The sequence below is a fragment of the Babylonia areolata genome, chromosome 2, assembly GCF_041734735.1.
Source record: "Babylonia areolata isolate BAREFJ2019XMU chromosome 2, ASM4173473v1, whole genome shotgun sequence".
Taxonomy (NCBI): domain Eukaryota; kingdom Metazoa; phylum Mollusca; class Gastropoda; order Neogastropoda; family Buccinidae; genus Babylonia; species Babylonia areolata.
In genome coordinates, this window is record NC_134877.1 from 34,593,014 (window position 1) to 34,608,220 (window position 15,207).

Here is a 15,207-nt window from a genome sequence, read left to right on the forward strand (position 1 = left end):
CCCGTCTTCAGCACTGGGGGGTTCTGTCGGGGTTACCTCTCCCTTAGCTCATGGCCCAAAGACCTGCCCTGTGAGCGCGGGGGTATGGGGGTGGGGGGATGGGGGCTCCGAGGATCCTATCCCGGGGCTAGAAGCTAAAGCGTACTCTCGATCGCATTATGATCCTTTCGTAGGACTCATGGGGTATTTCAGTGAGTGCAACAGTTTCACCTGCTGCCCTGCTCCGGGCGGAACATCGCCAGTTGGCCCGGGGCTACGAATATCACAGGTAAACCTCATATCTGAGGGCCGTCCCCATATCCGCCACCTGGGGACCCGCCGGGTTGGGGATATTCGCCCCGCTACATAGTTGGCAGTAGCCTGTCCCCGGGAACCCGGACATAAAAGTGATGGTTTAGTTCTGAAAATTCTTGTTGGTGAGCCTACCCATGATGTTTAATAGACAACCGAAACACATTTCTAAGGAACAAAAGTCTGTAATGACAATTGTGTTGCACAATACATGGGTTCTTGAATACATTGAAAAAGAATATCTCGCTCCCTCTGGAATAAGTAGTCATCCCTGTCTACTGCAGTCTGCAGTCAAAATCCAGTGAGAATGTCATTGTTACTTCAACATTTGTGCTGATTAATGTGCACGCAAGACAACGAGTAAACAAGGACAAAAGACGTCTGGTTTTCTATTGACCTATATTCTGGTTTACCATAGACCTATATTCTGGTTTTCTATAGACCTATATTCTGGTTTACTATAGACCTATATTCTGGTTTTCTATAGACCTATATTCTTGCCAAAGGAACACTGTGCAGACCAAATGTAATGACAACAAAAATTGTGAATGTGGTTTTGCTATATTGTTGTTGTTTTGCTGGTAATGTTGTTATTTGCTATTCATTCGTCTTACTCGAATTCAAATTTCGATTCCTTTCCACATTCTCTGTCCAGGCACGAACCACAAGCAGCGACCTCTGTCTGTGTCTCTGTCTCTGTCTCTGTCTCGCCCTCTCTCTCAGTGGGTGTGGGGGTGTGGTTATGGAAGTGGGTGGGTGTTTACGTGATAAAACAGAATCCGAGTCTTTCGGATATCCAGCACTTTTATATCGTATGCAGAAACGAAGAGAAACTGAAAAAAGACACCCATGCATGCACGCGTTGTTGTTTATTTGTAAGTCTGCCTGTGAGCGTGCACATATTTGAGACTGCATTTGAGTGTATATGCTTGAGTGCGGATGTGTGTGTGTGTGTGTGTGTGAAGGGGTGGTGGGAGAGGGAGGGGGGATATATTTCTTGCTTGCTCATGTTCGTGCGTTTAAATGTGCTTGAGATGATTTCACTCGCAACTCTCTCTCTCTCTCTCTCTCTCTCTCTCTCTCTCTCTCTCTCTCTCTCTCTCTCTCTCGCGTTTCTGTCTGTTTGTCTTTCTCTGTGTCTCTCTGTCTCTGCTTGTCTATCTGTCTGTCTGTCTCTCTCTCTGTCTCTCTCTCTCTCTCTCTCTCTCTCTCTCACTCTCTCTATATCTCTCTCTGATGTATACGCACACCCGCACGCGCACAAGCACACACACAGTCACTTTCTGGTTCCAGCAAGTTTATATCCATACACAATCACATACATACATGCGCGCCAACGCATGCACGTACGCTGGACATACAAACAATCCGTGAAAGAGGTGGGTGGAGAGAGACACAGAGAGAGAGAGAGATGGAGAGACAGAGAGAGAGAGAGAGAGAGAGAGAGAGAGAGAGGGCGAATTAAGTAAAGAACCACCAGAAAAATAAAGTTTAAAAAATGGACGCTGCCTATTCATTAACTTTGCTTTGCCAACTGCTGCCCCAAGCTACTCTTCTCCTTTGACATCTCGCTCTCGCTCTCTCTCTCTCTCCCTCTCCCTCACACACACACACACACACACACACACACACACACACACACACACACACACACACACACACATGCACGCACATGCATACACCTCTTCTTTTATTCTTCTAATGATGACAATCTTATATTGATTGCCTTATGTTTTCACGTATTTATAACGTCTTCTCTGTCTCTCTCTATGCCTCTGTCTCTCTCCCTCAAACTCTTTATTGCTCCTACAGCTATTCAAATGGCGCTGTTTCTATTACTGTTTTGTTTTTTGTTTTGCTATGTGTAATATGTGCATGTAACATGTGGATGATTATATCTAATTGAGATTTTGATTGCTCGATCATCATCTTGAGGTATATATTATACTTCTATATTTATGTCTTGTACTCTCTCTCTCTCTCTCTCTCTCTCTCTCTCTCTCTCTCTCTCTCTCTCTCTCTCTCTCTCTCTCTCTCTGTCTCCACCCGAATATCCCTCTCCTTTCATTCTCCTCTAACTGTGTAGTGTTTCTAAGTACCAAATCACCATTCACGTATCCATGATTATAATGTGCATTGTGCATTAAGAGAATGATTATGATTGCCCTCCTTTGTTTTTATTTTGCTGTTTTCCCTTCGAGAGCTGGATGAGAGAAACAGAATTGCATTCAGTTCAATTCAATTTAATTCAGTTCTCTCTCTCTCTCTCTCTCTCTCTCTCTCTCTCTCTCTCTCTCTCTCGCTCGCTCGCTCGCTCGCTCTCTTCTTCTTCTTCTTCTTCTTCTTCTTCTTCTTCTTCTACCTCTCTCTCGCACTCTCTCTTCGCATTTTCTCTCTGCCCCAGAAAAAAAAGAAGAAGAAATATCGTGTCTACCAAGGACATCGACTTTAATTCCTCTGTCATCTACTTATTTTCACCCTTTCTTCTGTCCACTACCCACAGCCCCCAAGCACACAACCCCTATACCTTCTTACCTTATACCCCCCGTCCCCAACGGCCACCCCCTACACCCCTCCCCCCCCCCCCCCTCCCCCACTACACACACACTTCCCCTACCTCCTCGTCCGCATCCCCTTCTGTCCCCATCTACTTTTGCTTCCATACTTCCCTCCACCCCACCCCCACCCCTCCACACACACTCATACTTCCTTCCTCTACCTCCTCAGCCATCCTTCCAAAACCTCCTCTGTAGCACCCCCCTCCAGTCCCCAACCTCCTCAACCCTCCTCTCCCCCCCCCACCCCCCACCCCCCAACTACCCCTTTCCCTTGTCTACCCCCAAAATTCACCGACCCCTTCCTCCACCCCCGCACCCCAACTTCTCTTCACCCCTACCCCTCCTCCCCACCCCCATCAACCACATCCCCGTCCCTCCACCCCTCTTGTTCCCTCCCACACCCACACCCACACCCACCAACCCAACCCACCCGCTTCCGCCTCTACAGCCCTGACGTGGAATTGTCTGTCTCAAGAGCTCGTCTTCCTTGCGTTTCATTAGCGAAGGGTGGAAGGGGGTTGGGTGGCGGGTTGGGGGGGGGGGGGGGTTACGTGGGGGACAGGGGGTGTGAGTTGGGGGTGGGAGGAGCAGATCGATACACCCGCCTCTTCAAGTCACGGTATATTACAAGTGACCCGTCCGGTGATGCGGGAACGCTTGTAATGAGTTCCGGAGCTTTTCGACAGAGACGCGGCTATGAATAGAAATGCCTCTTGACTGCTCGCCTGTGTCCCCTTCTTCATAAGCAATATTCCGAGAGGAGGAAAAAGCCCCAGAAGTCTTCCACCTCTGCTTAATAAACTGCCTGACCTTTTTCTCTGGCACGCTTCTTCAATGAAAGCCCGGCCAATTTCGACAAGGAGCTGGAAGGGAAGAGGAAGAGAAAGAGAGGTGGAAGAGAAAGAGGAGAAGGAAGGAGGCAGAGAGAGGGAGGGGTGGAGGAACAGTCAGATCCCCTCCCATGAAATCGATAAGATTGCAGGCAATTCTAAACAAAAACTTCATCAGAATGAAGGGGCCCCAGTGTACGCCAGAGACTTTTGGAGTTCAAAGACAAGTCGTGGAGGAGTCGATTCGGGCTGACATGGTTGGTCTTTGAAGTCTTCCTGAATGGGCCGCCATCTTGGCCCGCGCGGCTGCTGACAAACATGACAGCAACTGGTTCGTTCACGATTTCTTTTGGCCTGGCCTTTTCCCGCTCTCTGATATGGGGAGGAGTTATCAACTAAGCTATTTCTTAGTTATATTCCAGGTCAATACGAAATACAAGTAGAAACGTTTTTTTCTCACTGAACGCATGCATTTTTTTTTAACGAAATCATGGATACTTAACTATTTCAATTGCATTAAGAGTGTTTACATTGCATTTCCTTTCACTTACTGAAATGTGGGTTGGTTTTAAGTGTGTGCGAATGTGTGGCGAGTCACACGAAATTTCATTTGTGCGATACGATCTTAGTTTAAATTTAATCTAGAAAAACAGTTGTGTAGAAAAACTGAAGGTATATTCTTTAAATTACTGAAGAATTAAGCCCCGTGAATGATTTAACTCGCATGCAACACGTGCTCAAAAGCGAGAATGAATTAACGATAACAGCTTTATCCAAGGTTTTTTTTTGTTGTTGTTGTTGTTTGTTTTTTTTTTTTGTTTTTTTTTTTTTACTGTAGCACTTAATTATAGACAGAAAGCACTGGAATGGAAAATATACAGACAGCTTAAAAAGCAAGTGGGGATGTGCACATACATATATATATATATATATGTGTGTGTGTGTGTGTGTGTGTGTGTGTGTGTGTGTGTGTGTGTGTAGATGTATTCATGAAATATGCTAGTGAATAAATAGATACATTAATGAATATAAACGTAAATAATTTTGGCAATGGATGGTCCTTATGATTTTTGTTGTTGATGTTGCTTTTTCTTTCCTTTTTATTGTGTTGTTCTGGTGTATCGTGGTTCATAATATTTACTTGTGATTTTTTTTGTTATCCCCCTTTTCAAAATGGCGGTGAAAGCTTTTGACAATAAATCCTCAATCAATCAATCAATCTCTTTCACGTGTGTGCGTGCATGCTTACTTGTATGTGGGGAGGAGGTGGGGGAACGGGTAGGTTGAGATGCCCTCAGGTGAAACGACCTTGAGGTGATAAACATCAAAGGAATTTTTCTTACGGACAACTTCGGAGATGGAGAGGGAACCAGCAAGGGAACTAGGGAGCAATCCAGCGAGCGTGAGAAAAAGAGAGAGAGAGAGAGAGAGATGAAAGGGAGGAGGAGTATTCACACGACTGGGGGCCAAAACTGCGACCAGATCAAACGTTAACCGGAACTGACGTCAATCACGCTCTCTCTATTCTCGGTCATCTTTTTCTTCCTACCACTCTCTCTCTCTCTCTCTCTCTCTTTCCTCCTCCCTCAAGCGTGCGCGGTGCCGACGGAAGTGAATTTAAATTAGAACAGAGAGGTGGCGCCAACAGTCTGCCTTCCAAGAGGAATGTGGGGTACGGTTTGGGGTGGGGTGGGGGTATGGGGGGGGGGCTTTTTTACTCAATAAATTGAAAATATTTAATTAGTTAGTTTGGTTTTTCATCAATTACCAGTGGCTTTTCGTACTCCAGCTACCTGAGGTGAATAAGAACACCCATCATGTACCTGCCTATACATCAAACTCATTGTGAAAGGTGCATGGTGGCTATGTATATCGAGATATACACTGCTGTGTGCCCTGTGCGTACAAGTGCCGTTCGTGGGTTTTCGGTGATTCGAGTTTTGGTTGGGTTTGTGTGTGTGTGTGTGTGTGTGTGTGTGTGTGTGTGTGTGTGTGTGTGTGTGTGTTTTAGTTTGTTTTCCCAAAATTTATGTTTCAGAAAAAAATAATGCTTTTGTTCAGCTTGCGTGTCGGGGTGTTGGGGGGTGGGGGGTCAGTGTGTGTGTGCATACGTGCGTGTGTGTGTAAGTGCGTGTGTGCGTGCGCGCGCGCGCGTGTGTGTTGTTCCCTTGGATTTCTTATCTGAAGACAGTTTGATTTCTCTTTTCTTTTTTCTTTCTTTCTTTTTTTTTTTTTTTTTTTCAGCCTGAAGATGGTCTTTGGAATCAGATGAGCCAGAAATAACTTGAATCTGTTGTTATTCGAGTTATTTTCTTTCCTTTGCTTCCCTTTCTCTTCTATCTCTTCTATTTTTCCTTTTTTTTTGGGGGGGGGGTGAGGGGGGGTTCTTCTTATATATATATTTTTTTCTTTTCTTTCTTTTCACCCACTTTACTTCTTTTCTTTTTGCTGTTGTTGTTGTTGTTTTCATCCTCCTGTTATCCTCTACCGCCTCCTCCACCTCCTCCTTCCCCTCCTCTTCCTCCATCCCCCCCCGCCTTTTCCTCCTCCTCCTCCTCTTCTTCTTTGTTGTTGTTCTTCTTCTTCTTCTTCTTCTGCTTCTTCTTCTGTATCCTCCTTCAATCAATAACTGGATGTTACATATGATGTTTGTAAATACAAACTGTTATACTCAATGTATATTTCCCTGTTCGAAAGGGTTTTTTGTTTTTGTTTTTTGTTTTTTGTTGTTGTTTTTTTTTCATCGTATGTATAGCATGAGCTTAACCTGTTTCCGCAAAATAATAAAACAGACGTTTTCATTAATCTGCTTCTATTGTCTTGTCGATTTTAGAAAGCAGAACACCAGCTGATAGATTTGTATTTGCGAAACTAAAACCCAGGTATGAGTGGATGTAGAAACAAATCGGACAATAATTTTCTGCAGAATGGGTAATTTTCTTTGCGCCAAGTCTGTTTAGGATTCGGTTCTTTTTGAAACTTTCTTTCGTCTGCTTGTGGTTATACGAACTAGGGAAAATGGCTACATTTTGGATTCTCCCAGCTCTATGTCCCTGTCTGTCAATCTCTCTCTCTCTCTCTCTCTCTCTCTCTCTCTCTCTCTCTCTCTCTATTTCTCTCTCTATCTCTCTGTCTGTCTGTCTGTCTGTCTGTCTGTCTCTCTCTCTCTCTCTCTCTCTCTCTCTCTCTCTCTCTCTCTTTCTCTCCATCTCGCTTCCTGTCTTTCTGTCTCTCCCTCTTTCCAGACGAGTTCGTGTATATTTGCACACTCTCCCCCTCACTATTCTGAGAAAAATTCTTTGCTAAGCAGATGCCTGACAAGCAGCGTAACCCAACGCGCTTAGTCAAGCCTTGGGGGGGGGGAGGAAAAAAGATGTAAGATACATAAAGAAATAAATGGGTAAGTCATTGAATTAATGAATAAATACATTAAAATAATACTAAAAGCAGGAATAACGATGAAATTAGAATGCAGATAAATAAACAAATAGACGAATGAATAAATAAGTATAAATGAAATAAGATATCGAAAAATAAAATGAATGATAATATGAATAACAATAATGAGAATGTAAATAATCAAATAACTAAATGTAAATAAACGCAGCCGCCCCTCCCCCCCCCACCCTCCCTAACACACACACACACACACACACACACACACACACACACACACACACACACACACACACACACACACACACACATCGTTTATTCTTTTATTTTCTTAAATTACAATTTCAGAAGAATGTTCAAAATTCTTTGTCTTTTCATGCCCTGCTCTCATTGTCACTCTGGTGTCGATCTCCCCTCCACTTGTATGCCTGTGATGAGTACCTGTCCAGGACTGTCTTGTCGGCAGATTCAAAAGGACTGTTGATGGAGAGACGTGGTGGTCTTCCCTCCAAGCAGTTCGTTCACGAAGTCTGGCTCAGTGACCACACGATTGCTGTCGTTAGTAGATGGTGTTGTTCATGTTGAATCGGAACAAACATCAATGACAACCACAGGAGTGACTCAACAGCAGTGCAGGGTCTTCTCTGGTGTGTGACCTCATGAAGACGTAACATTGATAGATCTGTGTGCAAAGCCAGCGAGTGGGTTGAGAGTAACTATGGGGCAGCAAAAAAATTTTTTTTAAATAAAAAAAATAAAAATATTTAATTCCATGCTTTTGCGGACACACTTCTCTAATTTTCCTCTAAAGATGGGAACACAGATTCATATGGATATACACCAAAGACGTTGCGTGGAGTTCCTAAACCTGTCCAGATCTAGAATAATGGCAAACATTTCTAAAACACGTGTGTTGTTTATGAAAGCAGAATTGTTTGGACGGATTCATTTTTCTGTCACAAAAAAGTTGGAATTAACTAGCTGTCCGTATTCGTCCAAGCATCTCACTTTTAATCCTGATGAACCAGCCAGCATGTTGGTAAATATTATTGTAAATAAGAGTATTGTAATTAAGAATAGTGTGGCGAGTGACAGTAATGGAACTGACATGTGGATGAGTTCACTCCAAAGGGAATCACTGGTGGTGTGTTATTCACAGTTTGAACAAAACTTATTCTACGAGTCCACACCAGGTTTCGATTGGACAGCTTCACAAAATAATGCGTTCAAAAAAGTCGTGTTTGACTCTCGCTGCATTGGAAAAACGGTGTCTTTTGTGGTAGATTTTCTGCTCCTTATTCGTCATAATCGCTGGCTACAAAACAAAATGTCATTCAATGGCTTCATCACTACCGTATTCTGACAGGGACAAAATACAGAGAAATGACAAAGCAGCATTTGGATTTTTAGTTGTTTCTTCTCTGTGACCCGCATCGTGTAATTCAGCATTCCAAACTGAGCATTAACTAGCTATGACCATTGATATGTGCCTTGGTATTTATCAAGCAAAAAAACAAAAAAACCAACGAGACCATGGCTTTGCCAGCAACGCCATCATACCCGCTCCCAGTGACAGGAAGGCACCAGCAGTGAAAATATCTGTCATCTTTTCAGTAGCAGACAGGTCAGACTAAAATCGATTTAGGATCATATGGAAAGGAAACTGACAGGAAACCATTGACGTCTAGAGATCGAGACATGGTAAGGGAAGAAGCGTAAAACGTTGAGAGCTAACGTTCAATCATTTTGTTTATTTGTTTTCCATGGCCACACCACACCCACACCCCAGCCCTTTGCACAGTCATGTCAGTCAGCTCTTACACATTTCTAATTGAAGTCGCAATGGTTCTTTGCCTGGCTTGGTTAAGTGCACATTGTGTTTCCGGTGGGGGGTTTTCACACTTGGGTGGATCCAAACCATCAACTTTGGCCACTCCCCCTTCATTCACACACGATGATCCCATGTGTGAAACGACGGTGAACAGGCCAGTAGGTCGAATGCATATTCTACTCTTGCAGTTTCTTTTCTTCAACAGCAACTTGATTATCATGGGTAATTAACGCAATACATGCACTCTCGTTGTGTGTCTGTTTCTGTGGTCTCTTCATAATCCATAATGAGGGAGTGATGGCCTAGAGGTAACGCGTCCGCCTAGGAAGCGAGAGAATCTGAGCGCGATGGTTCGAACCACGGCTCAACCGCCGATATTTTCTCCCCTCCACTGGACCTTGAGTGGTGGTCTGGACGCTAGTCATTCGCATGAGACGATAAACTGAGGTCCCGTGTGCAGCATGCACTTAGCGCACGTAAAAGAACCCACGGCAACAAAAGGGTTGTTCCTGGCAAAATTCTGTAGAAAAATCCACTTCGATAGGAAAAACAAATAAAACTGCACGCAGGAAAAAATACAAATAAACGGGTGGCGCTGTATTGCAGCGACGCGCTCTCCCCGGGGAGAGCAGCCCGAATTTCACACAGAGAATTCTGTTGTGATAAAAAGAAACACAAATGCAAACACAAATAATCTCACTCATAGAAACGTTTCCAAATATCACCCTGTTGCGGCATGTATTGTTGCCCCTGCATGGGTTGTCGCCGGCGACAATACGAGCAGCATCACTGCACATATTCTCGCCCCTCTGCAATGTTGCTGCTGTTGCTGTTGTTGCGTGCATGTGTTCGTGTGCGCAAGCGTGTGCGAATCTATCGTGTGCTTGTTTGTGTGAATGAATTCGTGCGCGTGTAGTTCGTGTTTGTGTTTGAGAGTACATTCGTGTTTATGTGAAAGGGGTTTGTGATGGGAGAGGCAGGGGTATAATATGTGCGGGAAAATTTGGCGTGTGTGTGTGTATGTGAGTGAGTGTGCGTGCATGTTTGCGTGTTTGTGCGTGCGGAAGTGTGTGTGTCTGTGTGTGCATGCGTGCGGAAGTGTGTGTGTGTGTGTGTGTGTGTGTGTGTGTGTGTGCATGCGTGCGGAAGTGTGTGTTTGTGTGTGTGTGAACTTATCTGCGAGGACACAGCCCTTAAAGGACTCTACGCTGGGCCGTAAAAGTTACTTCACAACACCTCACTCACTTCTCACAACAGCACCAGGGCAGAGGGGAGACAATACGTGCAGTGAGTGCGACAATCCATGCCACAACACACCCTAGCACCAACTGATACAATAATGCACACAGAAAACAGACAAGGCAGACAGTATTGCCTGTACATATATAGATCAACAATAATGATAATATTTATTATTTGCGTTTGTCCGGGTATCAAAACAACGCACCGTGTTCAGCTGGCTCCGTGCACAATGATTTCCCAGCTTCACTACTGACACTATATAAACCGTGTTCAGCTGGCTCCGTGCACAATGATTTCCCAGCTTCACCACTGACACTATATAAACCGTGTTCAGGATCGATTTCCGGCGGAAACCTACCGAGTCTGTTTTTCTTCATGTGCAGGATCCCTCAGCGATTCCAATGGCGGTGGCCATCCACGCAGGCTGCAGATAATCCTTACTACGACAAAAATCCTATCAAATTCAGCAGTCTTCATGTCATGGTTAGGAAGCTGAATCACGTTGGTTAACTGAATATCAACGGATTGCTGTCGGTGAGACCTTGTGCACTCTGTTCAAGAATTTATAAATTGATGATGTAAACAAAATTGGGTGGGGTGTAAGCCTATACACCAAGTATTCCCCAGGGTATCTCTGAAATGCTGATATGGTTTAGTCTGGTTTCGTTCTGGTTACTTTTTGTCCTTTTGACAAAAAGCATAAATACTATGCACTGGTCAACTGAATGAACGGGGTTTCTTTAAATGACTTAAATTGTACGAAAAATACCAAACTTATTGTTTTAGGAACAAACTTTCCACATCTTGACAAACGAAATGCTTACTTTCATTGTTAACCATCACTGTATTTTAAAGGCATGTCTTGCTTAGGCAAATGGTATTCAAGAACACGATCGGCTTGAGAGTACAATTGTGTTTCGTTTCGTTTGTTGCATTAAGTTGATCTTGCTCAGGGGTGGCCTCAACTGGGCTGTTTACAATTTTAGTCTTTCTCTGTTTCTGTCTGTCCGTCTCTATCCCCCTCTCTCTCTCTATCTCTCTCTCTCTCTCTCTTCTGATACAAGATGATGATGATGATGATGTGTGTGTGTGTGTGTGTGTGTGTGTGTGTGTGTGTGTGTGTGTGTGTGCTGTACCCCAAGTTCTATCTCACATATCATTTAATTCTTCCCCATTCTTCAATCTACGGCCAGAAACCAAACTATGTCTCCAGCCCCCCTCCCTACCCCGCCCCCCCCCCCCCAACCCCCTATGTACACTTGTCCCCTTACCTCCCCTCAACGTTGGATATCCCTGGCACCAAGCTGCCAGTATCTTGTGGTGAGCTGTGCACTGATGATTGATTCCTTCCCCCGTTTTGTTGGATGTCGGGTCCTCGACTGTCTGGAGACGCCCTGGACAAACACAGGCCGCTGGCTGCAGGGACAGTTTCAGACTTTCTCTCCTTTTGCTCTTTCGCTTCTAGCTATAACCAGACACGGGTGTTGTGTGACTCCTGTTTCACCATCCCTTTCTGACTTCCCCTTTCCTCTTGCTGGCCAAATTTGAGACAGACATTAAAGAATATCTCTTGTGGTCTAAACAGGTTACTTCAGTTTGTCAGTCTTATTGATTTACCTTGTACGTTGACCCGTTGACAAAACGGGTTATCTCAAGCCAATTGGGTTGACACAAGTATCCTTCTGAATATTATTTCAAGTAAGTAGAGCATGGTGTCCGAGTACATGTATATAGGAAAATGTGGTTATTTCAACATATTTGAGAATGAATTAATATTGGTTTGAATCTGAATTCATCCCTCTCTCCTGCAGTCTAATATCATGAGCTTAGATTGAACAGGCTATAAATAGATAAGCGAACGAAAATCTCTCTCCTACTGGCTAAACGTTACCACCCCCAGTGAAAGAGGAGAATGGCGAGAAGAACAACCGGTGGGGGGTGGGGGGGGGGAGCATTTTGAAGGAGTGGGAAGAATATGGAGGGAAGAAGTGAAGAAAAAAAACAGAAGAAAGAAAAAGGAGAAAGGCCACTAATTGCAGTGGAAGGGAGAGAAGTAAAGAGGGCCAGGAGGCCCTTCAAGAGGAGCGGCATCTCCCGGGCTGTGCCCAGCAATAGCCCCAGTCTGTGGCACATCAAAAGGTGCTGGTGTTGGCTGCCATGCCTCTTTCACACTTTACCGCCCCCTGTTGCCCCCCCGCCCCACTCCCCACCCCCTCTCTCTCTCTCTCTCTCTCTCTCTCTCTCTCTCCCTCTCTCTCTCTCTCAAACAGAAAAAAAGAAGCAAAGATGTAGCAGCAGAAGGAGAAGAAGGAATAGGAGAAGAAAGACGAGGGAGGAGGAAGAGGAGGAGAACGAGAAGAGTACACAAAAACGGAGGAAGAAAACGAAGGAAATAGAAAATGACCAAAGAGGAAGGTGAACAAGAAAATAATCGAGATGGAGTGGAGGAGTAGGGGTAGGAGGGAGGAGGGAGGGAGGGGGGGGGGAGGGCAATCACGTTAAATGACCGAAGTGATGTGTGAATAACAGACAGAGAGACAGACACTCGGGCAGACAGACAGACTAGACAGACAGACAGACAGGCAGGCATGCAGACGGACAGACAGACAGACAGATCCGCTGCAGAAAATAGTGGAAATCAATGTTGTGACGTTCCTGGCAGTGCACGTGAAAGGCCGAGTCGCGTGCATCTCTCAGGTCGGGATTTGCTCAGCCACTTACGGCGAGGCTGGGTGGGGAGAGAATGGAAGTGAGTGAACTTTGTAAGAGCATTGCATCACTTCATGTTATTCTCTTCTTTTCTCTCTCTCTCTCTCTCCCTCTCTCTCTCACTCTCTCATTTCATAAGGGGCAAGGTGGCAGAATGGTTAAGACGCGTATCTGCCAATACAGTGTCTGTGAGGATCTTCAGTTCCAATTCCACTCTCGCCTTTTCACCCAAGTTTGAGTGGAAAGTCAAACTGAGCATCTAGTCTTTTGGATGAGACGATTAACTCAGGTCCCGTGTGCAGCACGCACTTGGCGCACTGGAAAAGAACCAATGGCAACAAAAGTGTTGTCCTCTGGCAAAATTCTGTATAAAAAAAAATTTAAAAAATCCACCATGATAGGTAAACAACACGCGCACACACACACGCACACACACACACACACACACACACATATATATATATATATATATATATGTGTGTGTGTGTGTGTGTGTGTGTGTGTGTGTGCACTCAAGGCCTGACAAGCATGTTGGGTTATGCTGCTGTCATGCATCTGCCTAGCAAATGTGGTGCAAGGTATATGGATTTGTCCGAATGCAGTGATGTCTCTTTGAAAAACTTACACTGAAACTTTTGTTTTCGGTGTGTGTGTTTTTTTGTTGTTGTTTTTTTTGTTTGTTTGTTGGTGTGTTTTTTTGTTTGTTTGTTTGTTGTTGTTGTTGTTTTTTTGTGTGTTTTTTTGTTTTGTTTGTTTTGTTTTGTTTTTGCTTGCTTTTTGGATGGTGTTTTTGTTGCTGTTGTTGTTGTTGTTTTCAACCTTTTTGTTTGTTTGTTATTTAATTGATTTCTTTATTTATTTATTTTCTTTTCTGTACTCAGCCTTCGTTCCCCCCCTCATAATATTCTACCTTTTCCCTTGTTTGTTTCTTTTTCTTCTGTTTCTTCTTTTCTTCTTCTTCTTCTTCTTCTTCTTCTTCTTCTTCTTCTTCTTCTTCTTCTTCTTCGTATTTGGCCTCACAGTCATCATCATTATTGATTAAATATTTTCATATTACTGGTTGTTTTTGTCCAAAATTCAACTTTATTCAGCAAGCGTTGCCTTTCGTGGGTTGCTTTTTTTTCTTAAAAAAATCGAATGTGTGTCAAATATTTGCGTTCAACGTCGATTTTAGGGACTTGAGTTGATGTAAGTAATTTGCCTTGTTATTCATTAAACGTGTCATCATCATTATCATCATCACCATTATCAAGGTTATCCTCCACTGAAGCCAACGAGCACGCCGATGTCGCTGACTGTAATTTCAGCCCCATCCTCGAATCGTACAGCTGTATGACGGGCGCAATAGCCGGGTGGTTAAATCGTTGGACTTTCAATCTGCGGGTCCCGGGTTAGAATGTCGGTGACGGTGGTGGGTAAAGGGTGGTGATTTTTCCCGATCTCCCAGGTCAACATATCTGCAGACCTGCTTATGCCTGAACCCCCTTCGTGTGTATACGCAAGCAGAAGATCAAATACTCACACTAAAGATCCTGGAGTCTATGTCAGCGTTCGGTGGGTTATAGAAACAAGATCATACCCAGCATGCACATCCCCGAAAGCAGAGTATGGCTGCCTACATGGGGGAGGGTGGGGGGGTAAAAACATCCATGCACGTAAAAGTCCACTCGTGTGCGTACGAGTGAACGTGGGAGTTGCAGCCCACGAACGCAGAAGAAGAAGAATAGTACAGCTGTCCACAATGCGAGCAGGCCACAGCTGTCACTGGCTTGATTGCTTTCAGCATTTTGGCCAGTCGTTTGCTGCCCAGATCCAAGACTCTTAAGATTTCTTGACTCCCCGATGCACTGCTGCCCTCCAAGTAGTCATTAAAATGTCAATGAGCGCGGTGCATGCACGCACGTGCACGCATGCACGCACTGTTCAAATACTAAAACCGCCACAGTTTGGAAAACAAAGACAGTGTGGTGCTGTTGTCCGTTGTTGTGTTGTGAAGTAAGGCATGCTTGTCACTGGTGGTTAAAACTCTGTCTTCTTTCTGGCTGTTAAAAATCGAATATTTCTAAAATCAGACGTCATCTGTAATAGTTTTAAACTCTGAACAAAATCACGAACTGCCTTTTACCGTTCTTTAGTAAGGCAAATCCCCGGCAAGTGCTTTGTCTTATTTACTAAAACCGTATAAAAAAAAATTTAAAAACTGATTGACTAGAGCATAAAATGCAAAACTGACCAATTATTTTCTGCATCTCAAAGGTTTGTTTTACGTCATATCTGAATACATATTTCTGGCAAGCTTACTGTCACAGAGACTCTGAGGGAAAAAATTCCTCATGGACATTTTCAGAAG